The sequence below is a fragment of the Carlito syrichta genome, unplaced genomic scaffold, assembly GCF_000164805.1.
Source record: "Carlito syrichta isolate Samal-C Ts95f unplaced genomic scaffold, Tarsius_syrichta-2.0.1 Scaffold193450, whole genome shotgun sequence".
NCBI classification, from domain to species: Eukaryota; Metazoa; Chordata; class Mammalia; order Primates; family Tarsiidae; genus Carlito; species Carlito syrichta.
The window spans coordinates 157,800-177,423 of NW_007137546.1; the positions used below are offsets into that span (position 1 = coordinate 157,800).

Sequence of the window (19,624 nt, forward strand, 5' to 3'; positions counted from 1 at the left end):
AATACTACTAGGAATAAAAAAAGCAATTGCACAATGGTTGATATAGTAGAATCATTTATTTGCTAAGATGTGTCTTTATGTCATATGTATATGAATGCATACAAACTGTTAACTATAGTTTCCTCTGAGCAGTGAGACTGGTGGGTAGTGAGTAGGAAGGATTGTGCTGGTACCTTGACATGTCCCTGTATTTTTCTTTATGATTAGCATGTATAAAGATTAAAAGTGCATACGGACAAAAGAAGATGGGTTATCAAGCTCTCTCAAAGAACTGAGCATGGAGAAATGAAATGAATTTCTCATGGTAACATAGCTCATTAGAGTCAGAATTTGAATTCAGATCTTTGAACTTTACTTTTGTATAACTACTCCTATAACCAGGATGACCCTCTAATCATAACTAATCAGAAAAAAACATTTTTTTTCTTTACTTCACATACTTTAATTTCAGAACAAAATAAACAAAAAAACCACAACACACAACATCCAATCTTGTTGTCAGAAGGAATGAGGCCCATTTTTCCTGCCTTAAACCAGGAGAAAGAACACTAGACAGCAAAGGGAGCCAAGTGGGACAGGGCCACTCAAGGCTGCTGTGGGAGCCATGGGAGCACTATACAGAGAACAAAAGATAGAAACTTCTAATCTACTTCTTCCATGCGAGATGCATCCTCATCACCCTCAAGAGGGAGGATCTCATCAGGAACAGCAGCACTGGGCTCCTCAGCTGTTACTTCATCAATGCCCAGGCCCAGCTTGATCATGCGGTAGATGCGACTGGAGTGTGTCTGGGGATCCTCAAGGGAGAAGCCGGAGGAGAGCAGCGTTGTTTCGAACAGCAGCACAACCAGGTCCTTGACAGCCTTGCCATTCTTGTCCGCCTCTGCCTTCTGCTGTAGCGTCTCCACAATGGGGTGGTCAGGGTTGATCTCCAGGTGCTTTTTGGCCATCATGTAGCCCATCGTCGAGTTGTCCCGAAGGTCCTGGGCTTTCACGATCTGTTCCATGTTGGCTGTCCAGCCGTAGATGCTGGTTACAATGCAGCAGGGTGAAGACACAAGCCTATTGGAGATTGTCACCTTCTGAACTTTCTTATCCAAGATTTCTTTCATGAGCTTGCAGAGGTTCTCAAACTTTGCCTTGCTCTCCTCCATTTTCTTCTTCTCCTCCTCATCCTCAGGCAGCTCCAGACCCTCCTTGGTAAAAGAGACCAGGCTCTTGCCATCAAACTCCTTGAGCTGCTGCACGCAGTACTCATCAATAGGCTCTGTCATATATACAACCTTGAAACCCCGCTTCCGTACTCGCTCCACAAATGCAGAGTTGGCCACCTGCTCTTTGCTCTCACCGGTGATGTAATAAATGGACTTCTGTGTCTCCTTCATGCGAGAGACATACTCTGATAGAGAAGTCATCTCATCTCCTGATTGAGAGGTATGATAGTTCAGACAGACGTCGCCAGTTGGTGGAATCCTCGTGGATCCCAAGCTTTAGATTTTTAGAGAATGCCTCATAGAATTTCTTGTAATTCTCCTTGTCTTCTGTCAGCTCAGAGAAGAGCTCAACGCATTTCTTAACAATGCTTTTGTGAATGACTTTCAAGATTTTGCTCTGCTGGAGCATCTCTCTAGAGATGTTCAGGGGTAGATCCTCAGAATCAATACCACCACGGATGAAGTTGAGATATTCTGGTATCAACTCATCACAGCTGTCCATAATGAACACACGACGGACGTAGTTTGATGTTATTCTTTTCCTTTTTGTTCTCAAAGAGGTCAAACGGAACTCGAAGAGGGATGAATAGCAGTGCCCTGAATTCCAACTGACCTTCAACAGAGAAGTGCTTGACTGCCAAGTGGTCTTCCCAGTCATTGGTGAGGCTCTTGTAGAATTCTCCATACTCTTCCTGGGTAATGTCATCAGGATTTCTGGTCCAAATGGGCTTGGTCTTGTTTAGCTCTTCCTGATCTATGTACTTCTCCTTAATCTTCTTGGTTTTCTTCTTCTTGTCCTTCCTACTGTCCTCCTCATCTGAGCCCACATCTTCAATCTTGGGCTTTTCCTCATCATCTTTATCTTCCTCTTCTTTCTCACCTTTTTCTTCCTCTGCCTCATCATCACTGATTTCCTTCTCTTGTTCCTTCTCCATATAGAGAGTGATGGGGTAGCCTATGAACTGTCACTGCTTCTTCACCACTTTCTTGCCCCTCCTCTCTTCCAAGTATTCTGTCTGGTCTTCTTTAAGGTGGAGGATCACTTTGGTACCCCTGCCAATGGGTTCACCATGGTCAGCGCGAACAGTGAAGGAACCCCGGCAGAAGACTCCCAGGCATACTGTTCATCATCATTGTGCTTTGTGATCACAACCACTTTCTCTGCCACCAGGTAGGCAGAATAAAAGCCAACACCAAACTGCCCAATCATGGAGATGTCTGCACCAGCCTGAAGAGCCTCCATAAAAGCTTTAGTACCAGATTTGGCAATAGTTCCCAAATTATTTATGAGATCAGCCTTGGTCATGCCAATGCCTGTGTCCATCAAAGTCAAAGTGCGCTCCTGAGGGTTGGGGATGATGTCAGTTTTCAGCTTTTTACCACTGTCCAACTTGGAAGGGTCTGTCAGGCTCTCATAATGAATCTTGTCCAGGGCGTCAGAAGCATTAGAGATCAACTCCCGGAGGAAAATTTCCTTGTTAGAGTAGAAGGTATTGATGATGAGAGAGACACGAGCTGGGCAATTTCTGCCTGAAAGGCAAAAGTCTCCACCTCCTTCTCTCCATGGTGCACTTCCTCAGGTATCTTGGAAATGAAGGGCTGCAAGCATTAGAGAGCGAGGAGGCTGGGCCGTCCGAAATGCACACACCACCGTGCGACGCGGGAGTGACTCAAGAGCAGAAAAAATTTTTAATCATTAATACCTGCATCTTTGAGATAAAACATAAATAAAGCCCCCTCCTCTGCCACAAAAACCTTGGAATTTAGATTTTAAAAGTTCAGATCTAGCTTTTCTTTACAGTATCTATAAATGCATTTTCCCATATGAATTGGAATTAAGTGCTTCTCTTTAGTTTTCAAATGAGTTGTATTATCATCTAATAAGTAGGATAACCTTAGTGCAGGGAAGAAACATCTTAATTAACCGATGAGTAGTCAAATCAATCTACAAAATTAAGTGAAGGAGGGCAAGGGGGGAAGGAGGGAAGGCTGTCTTTTATACTGTTTTGTGTAATAATCTAATCACCCAATGCTAGCGAAAGTCTCCATGGCTCAGCTATTCCAACAATGGTTTCATTGTAGTGATATCTGTGAATCGGCTGCACAAAAACCACCCATCCAGGTGGGCTCTGAATTGAGCTCTGTTTCTTCTACTTTTACTTGGTCTCATTCATTTCTTCCTCCCTGGCTACCCACAAAAAGTTGCTCTGGATAAATGCTCTGGCACCTGAATTCACTCTGTTGAGTACTTTATTCATTGTTTTCTTGTAGTCCTCTTTAAATTGCAGACATTTAAACTTATTAAGTTGTGGTATTCTATTTCTATCTGGGCATTGGATCTGACTTTGTTGAGTACTGAAGAACAAACATTGTAAGGGATAGAGAAGAGAGATGATCAGAAAAATAGGAGACTCTGGGCTAAATTTTGATGTCAACTAATCCTCAGTATCGTCTTCCTTACCAACATCAGTCACCACCATCTCAATCTAATCCTTATCATCTCCAGAGACACCATTTATTGGGCATCAACTAGGAGCCATCCCCCGGGGTAGGCATTTTACATTAACTTATGCCTCATTACAACCTCTTGGGGTAGATTCAGTTATTATTCCCATTTGTATATAAGGAGATTAAAGGCAATAAGGCTTGTAAGATTTGTTCAAGGTCACATTGGCTAAGGACTGCCTTGCTTCTTTTAAAGGAAAATTGTCTTCTCGCGGGATTTAATCTGTGGGTAGGAAAACATGGGGACTGTAACAAGATACTTATCAAAGAAGTGGAATCCTTCAATACCTCTTTCTTTCAGTGTATTCTGTTTATTATTATATAGAGGAACTCTGACTTTCTGTAAATATCTGTTGATTTCCTTATATGGGGAGATTGACAGAGACAAATTGTAGGCCTCAGATGCCATTGAATCATTCACTGTTTTGTCGTGGGTAGGAAGGATGTTTGTGAAATGAAGGCCAAGTGATGTCATCATTTGACTTATCTGTGCAATGGATGGCTGTGATCTTGGTACTGAGAAAGATGCCCCAAAGCCATCTGAAAGATGAAAGTGCTTATCTTGAAACAAGGTTTGCTGGAAGATCACAACCCTAGTTCATGTCAACAAAGACCTACTAGAATCTTCAAACTGAAATTTCTAATTAGAATTTTAACAGCATGTAGGGAAATTATCCTTGCTCCAGCCTTTGGAGTTGCCTCTTATAGGAAGGAGTGAAAGTTTTCCTATTCATTGGTTATGTACTTCAAAGCTATGCAGTAATCAGGGCTTTTTCATTTTGCCTGGCCTTGGTATCTGGGCGTTCCTGCTGAATTCTATAGTCAAAATTCTTGTCTACAGCTCAGGGCTGATTTTAATATAAATAGCAGGTTTGTCCTACCTCAGGTGCTTATTAAAATGTCATTCAGCAATTAGCTGAATCAAAAGAAGGAATATAGTACACCTTTATTCTGTCTCAAAGCTTGCCCCTATCTAAGCTGAGAATCTTGGTTTGCTCCCATAACACTGAAGCAGCTGTTGGTTTGGGTGCCTAGGTTATAAATATAGAAGGAGCAAATGCTATACTTTGGAGCTGTCTGAAGGGGAATAACTTCTGCTACCTTCTACTAACAGCACCAATCAGTTTTGGAAGTGACAAGGATGGATTCCCTGGATGCCATCAGTTGCTTGAAATATAATAGTTATATTGAAATTTTGCTATTTTGTATACTACTTTCCACAAATGTTTAGGTTCCACTTAAATTGGAAAGTTGGGTATGAAGGGCTATTAAAAAAAAAGAAGAAGAAAAAGAAAAAAGCTTAACCCTATAAAATCCATATTATATAAAGTATGTATATATTGATACCATCAGTGGGATTTTTTTTTCCCTCTAGTGAATTTAGAGGCAATCCCTGAGATATTGCCATCACACTTAAGGGTTAAGATTTTAGGGCAGGTCTGAAAGAATCTAATTTTTCTCACCACTTTGTCTCATCTCTGAAAGTTGCTGTAACATGCCTTCCTTTGGTAGCACAGGTATTGAAATATCCTTTGGGCATGGAAAAAGTAGCAAAAATAGGGAATCTCCCCTCCTCATTCTCACCAGTGAGTAGCATGAAGACATCTCATAATGAACTTGCATGCTTAGTATACTGAAAATATTATTTCCAGTACTATTTGGTTCTGAATTAATAGTAAGCATAGGGAAAAGACATTTATAAGTATAAAGAATGTGCTATGTCACTTAAAAAAAAGATTTTGAATACTTTAGATAAATTGGCACATTAATTTTTTTTTTTTTTAGAATTGACAACCACTTTACTTGCCTACTTCCTAATTACAGGCATTTTTTACTGACTCAAAGCTGATTTTTGGTAACTTTTTCAGAATTCTGATATAGGAATCTACAAAACTAAAAGAGACGAATTGAGCCAATTCCAGAATCTCTAAAAATTCACTTCTCCATAAAAGAAATGAGAACATTGGAAAAATAAAACAAACAAAAAAACCCAAATAGAAAAAAATGAACAAAACCAACTTTTGGGGAACTCTGGAAATAACTAAAGGTTTGTGACAATCTTGGGAGTATTTATTCCAGAAAAATGGTTGAAACTTGAGTGAGAACAGTGAGACTTACAGTATTTTAAAATTTATCATAATTTCATCCCATTCCCCAGATCTAAGTAGCCTTGAAAACCAACAGACTTGCAACTATGATAACTGTGAAAAACCTACCCACCACTGGAGGGAAAGAGATGGGTTTGGAGTTTCCCCACAATCCAACCCCCAGAAAATTTTTACTATTTGGCCCATCTGAAAGCTTGCTGAAAAGCTCCATTCCCAGGGTTTGTTTTAATTTTATTTGATTTAAAACTTACTATGCATGAATTTCTACAAATTCAAGGTATTTGTAAAAACCAATTAGTGGCAGTTGTTCAGCATTACAGCTGTCTGAAGTTGGGACCAATAAGAAGTTGACCAAAAAATGTAAAAGGAAAAAGTGAGGAATGAGAAATCTTCAGGGGACTTTGAAATGCTCTGACATGTTGCTGGGACTCTAGGTAGCCATAGAAATTCTACATAAAAAATCCTAGTGAATTCATGAAAAAAACTATTAGAGTTAATAAACAAATTCAGTAAGGTTGATACAAGATCAAAACACAAAATGCAATTATATTTCAATACACTAACAATAAATAAACTGATGATGAAATTAAGAAAAAAATATATCTACAGTAACATACAAAAGAATAATATGAGAACTGACAATTAAGTTTGTAAACTTGCCACTGTGAGCTTATGTTGGCAATACTGTACAAATAACTTGGTAAGGTTTCATAATCTTGGTATATCAGTGTCTCACAGTTGTGTTTGTGTCAATATATGGCAGTGTCTTGCTGAGTGGCATTCATTATTGCTGTTGTATATTTATGTGTGCTGTCGTGAGAATGTTGGAGCCCAAATTAGAGCATTGAATAAACATTAAATTTCTTGTTAAACTTGGCAAAAGTGAAAGTGAAATCAGGCACCTGTTAGTCCAAGTTTATGGGGAATTATTCCTGAAGAAAACAGCAGTGTACAAATGGATTAAACGTTTTTCTGAGGGGAGAAAAAGTGTCACTGGTGAAAAGAGGTCAGGACGGTCAGTAATGAGCTGAGCTGATGAAAGCATTGCAAAAATTTGTCAAATTGTGCGTCAAAATAATCACCTGACTGTGAGAAGCATAGCAGACCAAATAAATGTCAATAGGAAAATCTTAACTGAAAATCTTAACTGAAAATCTTGGCATGAGAAAAGTGTGTGCAAAAATGATCCCAAAGGAGCTCTCATGTCACCATAATGCACCAACTCACACAGCACTGTCTATGAGGGAGTTTTCAGCCAGTAAACAAATAACTGTATCGGAACACCCTCCTTACTCACCTGATCTGGCCACCAATGACTTTTTTCTTTAGCTGAAGATAAAGGAAATTTTGAAAGGAAGACATTTTGATGACATTCTGATGACATTCAGGACGTCAAGAGTAATACGATGATAGCTCCAATGGCCATTCAAGAAAAGGAGTTCCAATATTGCTTTGACAGGTCGACTAGGTGCTAGCATCAGTGCATAGCTTCCCAAAGGGAGTAATTCAGAGGTGATTGTAGTGATAGTAATAAGGTATACAACATTTTGTCTAGGATGAGTTCACGAACTTAATTGTTAGAACTCATATACTTGGGAATAAATTTAACAAAAGTATTCTGAGTCTTGTTACTGAAAGCTAAAAAAAGAAAATAAATCATTGACTGAAATTAAGGAATACCTAAATAAGTGGAAAGATGTTCCTTGTATATCTATGGATTAGAATTGTTAAAATGGAAATACTCCTCATGTTGATCTACAGAGTCAACTCAATTTCTTTTAAATTCAAGCAGTATTTTTGTTGTTGTTATTGTTGCAGAAATGAGAAAACGAATCCTGAACTTATATGAAAATATGAGGGACTCAGAAAAAACAAACTAATCTTTAGAAAGAGCAAAGTTGGAGAATTTTTACTTTCTGATTTCAAATCTAGCTACAAATTTATAATTTATAATCAAGCCAGTATAGTACTGGCATAAGGATAGACAAATAGATGAATAAAGTAGAATTGAAAGTCTAGAAAAAACCCTGACATTTACTATTAATTGATTTTGACAAGAGAGCAAGAATTCAATAAGAAAACATAGTCTTTTCAACAGATGATGCCAGGACAACAGGATACTCACATGCAATAGAATAAAGCTGTTTTCTGTACTTCACATTACCTCACATAATATCCATTCACAGTGGATCATAGAACTAAAATGTAAGAGCTAAAATGGATTTTTGCTGACATTGGATTAGACATGGTTTCTTAGAAATAACACCAAAATAGAAGAAGCAACAAAATAAAATATAGATAAATTGGATATCATCAAAATTAAAAAGATTTGTGCTCCAAAAGACATCATCAGTAAGGTAAAAAGATAACCCAAATCATGGAAGAATATGTTTTCAAATCTTATATTTATTAAGAGTCTAGTATCCAGAATATTTAAATAACTTTTGTACAACTCAACAATAAAAAGAAAACCTAATTTAAAAACGGGCAAAGTATTTGAATAGGTCTTTCTCCAAAAAAGATATGTAAATGGCCAATAAGTACATGAAAAAATGCTCAACATCATTAGTCATGAGGGAAATGCAAGTCAAAACCACTGGGATATCATTCGATGTTCATTCGGACGGCTATATAAAAAAGACAAACAGCCGGACTCGGTGGCTCAGCCTGTAATCCCGCGCCTTTGGGAGACTGAGGTGAGTGGATTGCCTGAGCCTGCTGGTTCAAGACCCACCCGGGCAACTTGGCAAGACCTCATCTCTACAATAAATAAAAAAAAACTAGCTGGACATGGTAGCGCGCCTGTATTTCCAGCTACTTAGAAGGCTGAGGCGGAAGGATTGCCGGAGTCCAGCAGGTGGAGGCTGCAGTGACTGGGAGCGGCCACTGCACTCCAGTCTGGGCGACAGAGTGAGACTTCAACTCAAAAAAAAAAAAAAAAAAAAAGACAAACAATAAGAAGTGTTGGTGAGGATGTGGAGAAACTGGAACCCTCATACATTCCTGGTGCAAATGCAAAATGGTGCAACCACATTGAAGATAGTTTGGCAGTTCCCCAAAAATTCAGTATAGAGGTATCATATGGCTCAGAAATTCTAACATTAGTTATGTATCCCAGAGAATTAAAAACGTATGTCCACATAAAAACTTTTACTTGAAAGTCCATAGCTTTATGAATAATGGCCAAAAGGTGGAAACGACACAAATGTCCATCAGTTAATGAGTGATAAACAAAATATGGTATATGTACATAATAGAGTACCAACCATAAAAGGAGTAAATACTGCTATATGCTACAACGTGGATTAAAATATTTTGCTAAGTGAAAGAAATCCTTCACAAAAGGCTACATATTGTATAGCATTCCATTTATATGAATAGTGCAGAACAGACAAATTTATAGAGACAAAAGGTAGGTTGGTTGTTGCCAGGGGCTAGGTGGAGGAAGTGGTTTCTTAGAGATAAGAACTCTTTATGGGTATGGGGATTCTTTTTGGGATGATGAAAATGTTCTGGAGTTAGAAAGTGATGATGGTTGCACACCTTTGTGAATATGCTAAAAACACTGAATTGTATACGTTAAAAGGATGGGTTTTGGGGTATGTGAATTATACGTCAATAAAGCTATTATTAAATGAAGATGAAGGCATTCCCCCAGATGTTCACAATAAATGCTCTCAGGACTTTTGTGGATGAGTGACTCAGCAGAACTCAGTACTTTCTAACTTAACAAAAAAGAAGAGCTGAACTATTTTTCAACAATGCAAACGTATACTAAACAATATGTAATCAGTACATTTATCTGTTATAAACTAGATAAACAAAACAGATTTCTTCACAGATACCATATGGGGATGGGCTTCATCCACAAATATAAACAAAATGCTTTGGTCATTTTATACTGAAATCAGTTTGGCAGAGACAGAGAAGGGGAAGTTAAGTGGAATAATTCTGGCCTGATAATTCTGTTCTTGATCAACAGCCATAAAAAGGCTTTTCTTAGATTCTCAACTCTCCAGCCTGGCTTTCTCCACTGAGTACCTTCAACAGATAATAGTTTGTCTGCCAAGTACTGGTAATTATTTTAGATTGTGAGATTTCACTGTGATTAAATGAATTAAAATCTGTCTCCCTGGCATCTTTAAAAAAAAAGCCTATACCTCTCAAGACTTTAAGCAATTTTTTTTTCCCCTTAAGAGACTGGTTAAAAGGAGACTGATGTTTCCTCGAAACAAACAAACAAACAAACAAAAACCCCTCAGACTCTTCTAGTTAGTGACACAAGTAGATGACAAGCAACAAAAGACTTGAGACTTTTGGCAATGAAGATGGCTTTAAACCATTCATCCTGTTGCAATTTTTGTTGGTCTGGTCTGTTCCTTTCCAGGTAAACATCTTTGTTTATTTAATGATCACATTTTGTTCCCATCACCCTGGACTCAAGAATGTATTATAAAAATATAATATCCTATTGAGATGTTTTTAATTGCTATTAGAAATAACCACACACGTCATCGAAGAAAGGGGGTACATAAGAAATTTTAACAGTTGGAGTTTCAAGGTTTTAGTTTTTAACATGTTCATATGCATAAATATTTATATTTTGTTCTGCATTTACTAACTTAAGTCTTGCATGCTTATATAATCTTGATACAACCAAGGTGTTCATCTGAGGAAATGTAATTGTGAAATTAGATTGTAATTTAAATGTTCCATGGAAGAAAACTAAGAATATTGTTCATTTTATGGACTGACAAGTTATTTTGGGGAGAAATTGAAACATAGATTAAATATAATTCTTCCCCCCTGGTGAACCTCTTTTGACCACTTGACAATTATACTACTTTGGACATATTTATCGTAGGATTGTTACAAAAGGACAAAGAAGAAGGCTTTGAACTGTCATCTACAAACTGAATTATCCGATGTCATTTACACAGTTGAAGGTATATGGGGGCAGAACTTGTTTGTTTAGATCTGATTTACACTGTGAAATTCCCATGTGGATCTGAATATCATAATCTTTTTTTTTTTTTGAGTTGGAGTCTTACTCTGTCACCCAGACTGGAGTGCAGTGGCTGCTCCTGGCCACTGCAGCCTCGACCTGCTGGGCTCTGGCGATCCTTCCGCCTCAGCCTTCCGAGTAGCTGGAATTATAGGTGTGCGCTACCACGCCCGGCTAATTTTTTTTTTTTTTAAATTGTAGAGATGAGGTCTCACCAAGTTGCTCAGGCGGGTCTCAAACCCGCATGCTCAGGCAATTCACTCACCTCGGCCTCCCAAGGCACGGGATTACAGGCTGAGCCACCGAGCCCGGCCTGAATATGGTAATCTTGAAGGGTAATTTAGATTTTCTGATGTTATTTCCTAGCAACTAGTTTTTTGCTAAAGAATGCATATAAATTACAAATTAGAAGGAAGCCTGTCTTTAGAATTTTGTGCTTATATTAGTGACCAAAGCAGTCTGGCATTGTCAGAAACAACGGAAAGATCTGATTACGTTTCCAAATAAGGTGGAAAGGTATTGTCTCAGTCCTGCTTAGTGACATAGGTCCCAAAAGAAGAATAAATTAGTAGAAAATTGGGATTGACTTAATTTTGGAAAACTTATATTCATAATGGAATTGAGTTTTCAGATCTTGATCAGAAAAATTTAATCTCTGAAAGTTTGGAGGATTAAATCCAGAAATTTCAAGGTACCACATCCCCAACATGGAGACAGCACTCTCATGTTCCATTCAAGGTGGATATCACTCATGAGACAGGACAAACTTTCCTGCTAAACCCTAAGATAAAGGATGATAACCAGCTTCCAAGCTGTTCCCCTATGATCATAGCCTCCCTTGTGTACCCATGGCTTTGCAGAGTTCCATCCCATATTGCATGAGGCTGGCCTGTTTGACCACTAGAGTACTGCAGAAATGACAGTGTATGACTTCCATGGCTAAGTCCTAAAAGACTTTGTGACTACTATCTTGTTTTCCTCGATTACTTCTTCTGGGGATGCCAGCTATTACGTCAGGAAGACCCTCAGGCCTTCCATGTGGTGAGGCCTCCTGCTAACAGCCAGTACCAATTTACTAGTCATCTGAGTGAACCATCTTGGAAGTGGAGCCTTCAGTCCTACTCAAGCTTTCAACTGACTGAAATCTCATGAGGGCCCTGAGTCAGCACTACTCTCAGTTAAGTGTCTCTTATTTTTCTGACATAGAAGCTACAAGAGATAAATGCTTATTGTTGTTTTTAGCTGCTAACTTTGGTGATAATTTTTCACATAATAACTGTTAGGTCAGACCCGACAGGGAGGTCTGTGTCTGGTGCCACAAGACAGGTGCAAAGAATTGCAAGGAAAAGTAAAATAGTTTATTCACATTCAGGGTAAGTTTTAAATGGGGCTGACATGGGCGAGCAACGTGGCCTTGTGGAGTAGGGTAAGGATGCTTTTAAGATTTCTATCAGGGCCGGGCGCAGTGGCTCAAGTCTGAAATCCCAGCACTTTGGGAGGCCGAAGGGAAAGGATTGCCTGAGCCCTTGGGTTCACAACCAGCCCGGGCAACTTGGCGAGACCTCATCTCTACAATTAATAAAAAATTAGTCGGGTGTGGTAGCGCGTGCTTGTAGTTCTGGCTACTTGGAAGGCTGAGATGAAAGGATCACCTGAGTCCAGCGGATTGACACTGGGGTGGCTGTGAGCGTGCCACTTCACTCCAGCCTGGGCGACGGAGTGAGATGCCAACTCAAAGAAAAAAAAAGATTTCTACAAGGAAATAGGATTAGTGAAAATCTCCAGCAACTGCATTTTTGGGTATTGACATAGTTGGTCTCGTGCCTTGACATTGTCTGGACAAGACATTTTGTGACTCAGGCAGGTGGGCGGGTGGGTGACCATGACCATGACGGAAGGCTGACCATGACAGATGAGATTAGTTCAGTCTTTAGCTTAGTCTTTTATGTCTGGGGGAGGTAAAAGTTGGGAATAGAAAGGCTGATTAATACACAACAAGCTGTGGAGTGGGGCGGTTGTAAGCAACTGTCAATAGCTACCTCTAAGTAATTGATTTTGTCCTTGGCTAGTGATTAGAGGGCACGGAGGTAATTTTGCTTAGAAGACATGACAGAACTAGGCAGTTTCAATATGGTTGCACTTTAGTTAAGATGATTTCATTGTCACTCCATGTTGGCTTTTCATCCTTTCAGTAATAGGTATCTAATGCATAATATTTGAAAAGTAATACCAGAAGGCTTAAATGAGAGAGAAAAATGAGACAGGAAAGAGAGAGAAGTCAATAAAAGGGTATGTTACTGAGTGAGCTACCGCTACAGGCATTTGGGTTCAACCCCCTGGAGAGCCTTTGATGGTTGTTTAGGATGTACCTGAGAATTGTCTCTTTGAGGGTGTATTTCCCCACTGACTACCATTTCTCACCAGTTCAAGGTTTCCTGTGGAGGCCTTAAATCCTCAGTACTTGCAGGCTCCTTGCTCTGGAGTTGCCAAGGAATCAGAGAAAATCTTCCAACAGAGAGGCAGAAAGCTGCAGGTGGTGGAAATGGGAAGCTGCCCATATGCAAAAGAAATTGTCCACTGAGGCTATAGGTGAGCTCAACAATGTACTAAGTGGATTATGGGGTGGGACTTCAATAAAGTCTGCCACATAGCTTCGTAGTCTTTGTCATCACCACACTTTGAGAAGCCACTCCCAGTCAATTAGAGTTGGGATTTGAGATAACGTCCACTTGTCTTCTTTAGCTGAGAATGCACTCCCCACTCTTTGTTCTGTCCTCTCCACTCAACACCACTTTCCACCTGGTGAATTCTTACTTGACTTGCAAGGGTCGAAGGTTACCTACTCAGTGAACCTTCCCTAATGATGCCTCTGTTGCCTGACTCCCTTTCTTCTCTGATTCCGTTTTCAATAGTTATATGGATTGTAATCATTTATTGATGGGTTTGTCTCCCTAACTCACCTGCTTATCTTTATACTCTCAATGTCTGGCATATATTAGGCACTCAAAATGAGAGTGGATACTCAAAGATGGAGACTTTAAAAAAAGTTAATTTCATAGAAGTAAAAAGTAGAACAGAGGATACTAGAGGCTGGAATGGGTGGGGGAAGGGAGGAACAGAGGTTTGTTAAAGGATATAAAATTAATTGCAGTTAGATGGGGGAATACATTCTAGTGTTCTATAGCATTGTGGGATGAATATAGTTAGCAATATATATAGTTTCAAATAGCTAGAAGGAGGATATTGAATGTTTCCAACACAAAAATTTATACATTTGAGATGATAAATATGCTAATTACCCTGATGTGATCACCATACAGTATATGTATTGAAACATCACTGTATACCTCATAGATATGTACAGTCATATGTCAATTAAACAAATAAAAGAAAATAAAATTAAAAGAAAAAAAGCGTGAGCCCAAAGCAGCAAAACTAGAGGACCTTGGGTATATGTACAAACCACAGTGTTTTACAGTATTCTCTGAGTTGATTTTTCCTTACAAAGGTCTTCACAGATATGTCTTATTATAGGTAAAAGAAAACTATTTACATACTTTGAGATTACTTGAATTTCTCTGTATAGAAAGAGTTAGCCAATCAAGAATAAAGATACTTCCAAATTGACCAGGTTTGGGAAGATAAAACATTAAAACTCAGGCCATCCATTACCTGAATTAATTTACCATATGTACTTTTCAATCTGTTGTATTCTATAGTCTTGGTAGAGAAACTTCTGTAATTTCAAAAAATGGACTCTCCATAGCAAAGGCGTGGAATGGATATGTTGCCATGTTATAAGCGGCATGAGGTTTGGTTTCTATTAATAAAGCTTGAAGGGTAATGTTTACATCTGAAGGGAAAAATACTGACCAGCAGTATTTCAAAGCTGGCATTGTTTCTAAAGCACTGGGGAAATTATCCCATCCCCAAACATTAACAGATGTCATTTTCTTGTCCTGGATTGACCCGGGGCCCTTACCCATGGTTCACTTGTGATTTAGCCAGTGTGGATTAAGTCATCTTACCCTGCAGGGCAGGACAAGCAAAGAGAAGAAACGTGAGTTTCATTTTGGCTCATGTTGTTTTGTTTTTACCCCCTCAGAGCCACACTGTAGCTTATGTTTAGGGCATCTAACAGTTGTGGACCTGGAGATCCCTTCTTGTCAGATGCCAAGAGTGAAAAGGATTCAGTGTCTTTTGCAGGGGGCATTATGAAAGGTGCTAACAGATGTCGATTTCAACTTTGTCATTAAAGTGCTTCTCAAATGCCACCTGATGTCCCTGGGTTAGAGCTTTTCTTTCAGCCTTTTCTCATTACATTTTAGCTCTGTTTTGTGAAATAAACCTTTGAAGAAACTTGAGAGCTATTTTGGAAAACCCAAAGAGTAGAAAACATGAAATATCTATAGCTCTGAAATATGTATCTGACCTTATTCCCCATGCCTGTGGGCCAGAGAAGGCAAAGACAGATGCTAAGTATCTTTCTTTGCTATGAAAATATAATATTCCTTTAAAAATTTACCATTACTTATATGATAATGATATATATAGACAACATTTTCTATTGTGGTCTATGTAAAAACAAAATCCTCAAAATTGTGTGTTAAAAAGATTCATACCATGTTTACATCATAAATGAAATTTGGAACTTTTGGATGCTTTTATTTATCCTAAAGGTGAACATAATAAATCTAATAATATGCATCCAAACACTCTTTTTTTCCTATAATTACCTGTAGTAGAGACAAGAAATAAATGCCTCTATCTGGCTGAGGATTTGCATCTTTGGAAGTGTTTTGGGACCCATCTGACTGCAAGTATAATAGAAATTTCTTAATTCAGCTGATTTAATTTCACTTCAATTCTGGTTGACACAGCCTAGTTTTTTGGAGGCCTGATTTAATCAGGATTGTAAGCAATTTTTGACTATTCATAGAAGAAAAGCAGTGTTATATATATCTCTGAGGATGTCCTTTATACAAACAGTTCCACTTCTATCACTTAGGAATACCTGTTATAGACATGAAATGTCAAGGATATGTCTTATATTTGCTGTTCAAACATCCCTCTCCATTCCCTCGGAGAACTGTGCATCTCCAATTGCCAACTTCACTGCATCCCTTACCCTAGGTTGGATGATTCTATTCTGAGGCTCCAGGGATGGTCTCTAGATGAAGGATGATCAATTCAGGGTCACATTTCCCCTGATCACGAGGAGTGGCTCAGGGATGAGCACTTATACTAAATCAGGCCAATTAAACCTTTTCTGAGGACTTTTGCTGGAATTAACTGGCAAGAGTTGTGCTTCTCTTCAGAATCTTAGATGTGAAGAAACTTAAACTTGGAGTTGTCAGTGGCAACTTTTGGCACCAGATAGAGAACCTGCCTTCAAAATGAAGCAAGCCAGAGGAGAGATGAGCTAAGGAATGGTGAGAGAGTTCTTCCAAGATCTAGCCATGCCAAGAACAACTGACCTAAGACTTCCCTGTTACATGAGCCAATATGTCCTCCTTTTGTTATTGGTTAAGGTTTAGAAGTGGAATCCAAAGGAATATACCCAGGAGATCCTGTGCAGTGTGGTGTGTGACCTCCTACAGACATGTCAGGGTCCTGGCAAATGAGGCAAAGACATGCTCTGCTCTGGTTATCACTCGAGTTTTTTGAGTTGAATATCCTAATTTCTGGTATTTTTAAAAAACAAACATCTTTTGGGGGTGGAGGAAACCAGAATGAATGTAGGACAGCTGCCTGGGTTCTTGTCCCTGATCTGCACTAAACCTCATGGTACTAAAAGTGACTTCCCCTCTGGGGAAGTGACTGGGCTGCAGTTTCTTCTATGTTGGACCATGTTGGTAAATGTCAGACTCTTCTGAGGATCCCTTACATCTAAGGGAAGAATTCACCTCAGGAAATAGAGGTGATCAAGTCATCACAGCTTAGGCTTCTCTGCCACACTTCCCTTCCTGTTCAACCTGCGAGTAATCTTTTACCTATTTTATGTTTAAGGTTGTGCTTGAAAAAGAAAAAAGTCCTTTTCTTAAAAATGTGTGAAAACCATTTAGGAGGTCTCTAACATTCCTTTCAGTTTGTTTGTCTGACATTGTCAAGATATGAATGTCTGAGAACATTGTGTTGAAAGGGTTAGAGCCTGGTCTGACTTTCTGCAGTGTTAAGCCTCCTGACATGTATCCTCAGGTTCTATCAATGCAATGAGCTAGAGTCACTGTGTTACCTTTTTCTTTTTTAAATGGTGAGTTTGCTTTCTTGGTAATTCTAAAGGTGTTTAGATCACTGTCCGCCTTTTCCAAAAGGATCTATTTGATGTATGGTGTATTATATTTGCTTCTTTTTAAAGGTAAACAGTTTGAACATTTTAAAAATTATATAAACGGTACTTATTCATTATAAAGGTTTTTTAAAAATCAGAAAATTAAGCAGAAAATATCTTCAATGGTCCCATTATCCAAAGATAAGCAACTCTTCTGCTGAAATGGCTTTGATAGTTTTCCACTAGGGATCAGATCTTTCCTGAGACTGACCTCCATCTAAACTAGGCTGGGTTCAGCCTCCAGCCATGCCTCTTATTCATTCCCTTTTTGTGTTCTATGTCTTCTTTGGCTTCTTTTAAAGTTCTTTGAAAGGGTTCACTTGCTTTTATCTTCAGTCTTTTGTATCTTCTGTTTCCCTCCTTGTCCACCTTGCTGGTTCCTCCTTGAGCTGCAGATCTCAGCTGAGATGTCCCAACAAGGGCTACAATAAACACGTGTTCCCAGAGTGTCTTCTACTTTCCCGAGTGCTTGCCACATTTTAATATTGTTACTTGTTTATTTACCTGTGTCTCCTCTGTATCTCCATGCTAACAAAAACCAACTGAATCTTTTCGGTGCTTAACACTCCTCTAAATAAATCAATGTTGCTCAACAATACATTGCTTGGGTCTTATTTTTTTTACATTTGTTTTAAACATAGTTTGTGCCAAGTGTTGATGCATCAGTCATGCTCTGTGTGCTCTGTTAAACAATTGATACAGTGTATGAGTACTATCTCTCGTTCTTTTAATTGTTGTCTCTTCCATGCTAAAGCATTTATATTATTTATGGGCCTCTGCTCTGTGCCAGGCATGGTACTGAGTGCTTATCCATACATCTGCTCTGGTGTATTGTGTAGGACTGTGTAGAATAGGGAGGCTTTATCATTCTATTCTCTACATTAGAAATTGGCACCTTCTAGAAGTCAAGTAACTTGCCTAACTTACTCAATTGTTAAGCATCTAAATTGAGATCTAACCTGGAATTCAGATGTTTCTGAACTCAAGGTACTACTTTATTCCTTTTCTTGTTCATTCAGTTTGCTATAACAAGATACCATAAACTGGGTGATCGATAACCAACAGAAATTTGTTTCTCATAGTTCTGGAGACTGGGAAGTTCAAGATCATGGTACCTGCAGATTCAGTGATGGGTGAGCACCTACTGTCTGGTTTTTAGATGGCACCTTTTAGCTGTGTCCTCACTTGGGAAGGGACAAGGCAGCTCTCTGAAGTCTCTTTCATAAGGGCACTAACCCTATTCCTGAGGCCCTCTGCCCTAATGACCTAGCCACTTTCCAAATGTTCTACCTGCTAGTACTGTCACATTGGTGGTTAGATTTTTAGCATTTACTTATAATTCAATGAGCTTAGCCAGAGGGTGGCATTATGCATATACATAGTACAAATGCAATTACAGGTATAGATTTAATCTCTTTTAATATGGAAGGCTTTTTGTTGTTGCTACTACTTCGGAAAAGGTGCCTTAGCCCATCTGGAAATGAGGCATCTTCCTGAAGGATGCCAAGCAATGATTTCTTCTCACTTCAGGAGGTAGATACAAATAAATGAACTCTATTTTAAAGACTAAGTCTTCCTGGGTCTCAAGGAAATGACAAACAATTTTTTCCTTGCTGAATTTGGATTCAGTTTTAAATGAGGCAATGCAGATTTTCTAGTGGACCAAACAAAGAATAGGATTAGGGTTGGTGGGTAGTTGAGTGGTAGTCTATGGGGGAAGAAAGCATAAAGAAAGGAGCCTAAGCCTGCAGCTCTGGGAAGAGAGGTTTTGGTGGTGCCTAGACTCTGTTTAGAAGTTGCTTGCTAAAGCAGCCCTGAGAAGAAGCACCGGGTCAGAGAATTTAACAATACACTTTCACAAAATTAGAAAATAAACGTGACCTCCAAGAGTTCTAGCCAATTGACAATCTAGTCTTCACACAAGCATCCTCTAAGCACTCTTAGCAATGACTAGCAGGAAAAATCACTTGGCCCAAGCCACAAGCCCTTTTTCATCTCCATCTGAGGACCCAACTATATACCTTCTTGTCTTCTCCTCGAGCTACTCTAGATGCAAAAGGCCCCCTGGAGGTAGGATGGAGATGAGCACCTCCTCTGTGTGGAGTGGGGCTGAGCACTGAGCAGATGTGTCTGCATTAGTCAGGGTTCTCCAGAGAGACAGAAGCAATAGGACATATAGTTAGATAGGTGAGAGGGGAATTATTAGAGGAATTGGCTCATACAATTCTGGAAGCTGAGAAGGTCATCTGCAAGCTGGAGAAGGCAGGATGCCAGTAGCCTGACTCAGTTCAAGTCCAAAGGCCTCAGGACCAGGGATGCTGATGGTACAATTGAGTCCAAGGCCAAAGGCCTGAAAACCTAGGAGTTTACCAGTGCAAGTTCTGGAGTCCAAGGGCCAGGGAGCCTTCAGTTGTCCAGGCTCAAGAGAAGAAGAGTGTATTCTAGTGCAGCAGCTAGATTG

General features: G+C 39.2%; 1 pseudogene across 1 annotated transcript; it reads right to left on the bottom strand.

Annotated features, from left to right (window-relative positions):
- Window positions 1-435: 435 nt before the first annotated feature.
- On the bottom strand, window positions 436-2,888 carry LOC103253034 (annotated as a pseudogene). Its single transcript, XR_503825.2, has one exon. The product of XR_503825.2 is annotated as a heat shock protein HSP 90-beta pseudogene (transcript).
- Window positions 2,889-19,624: the final 16,736 nt, after the last annotated feature.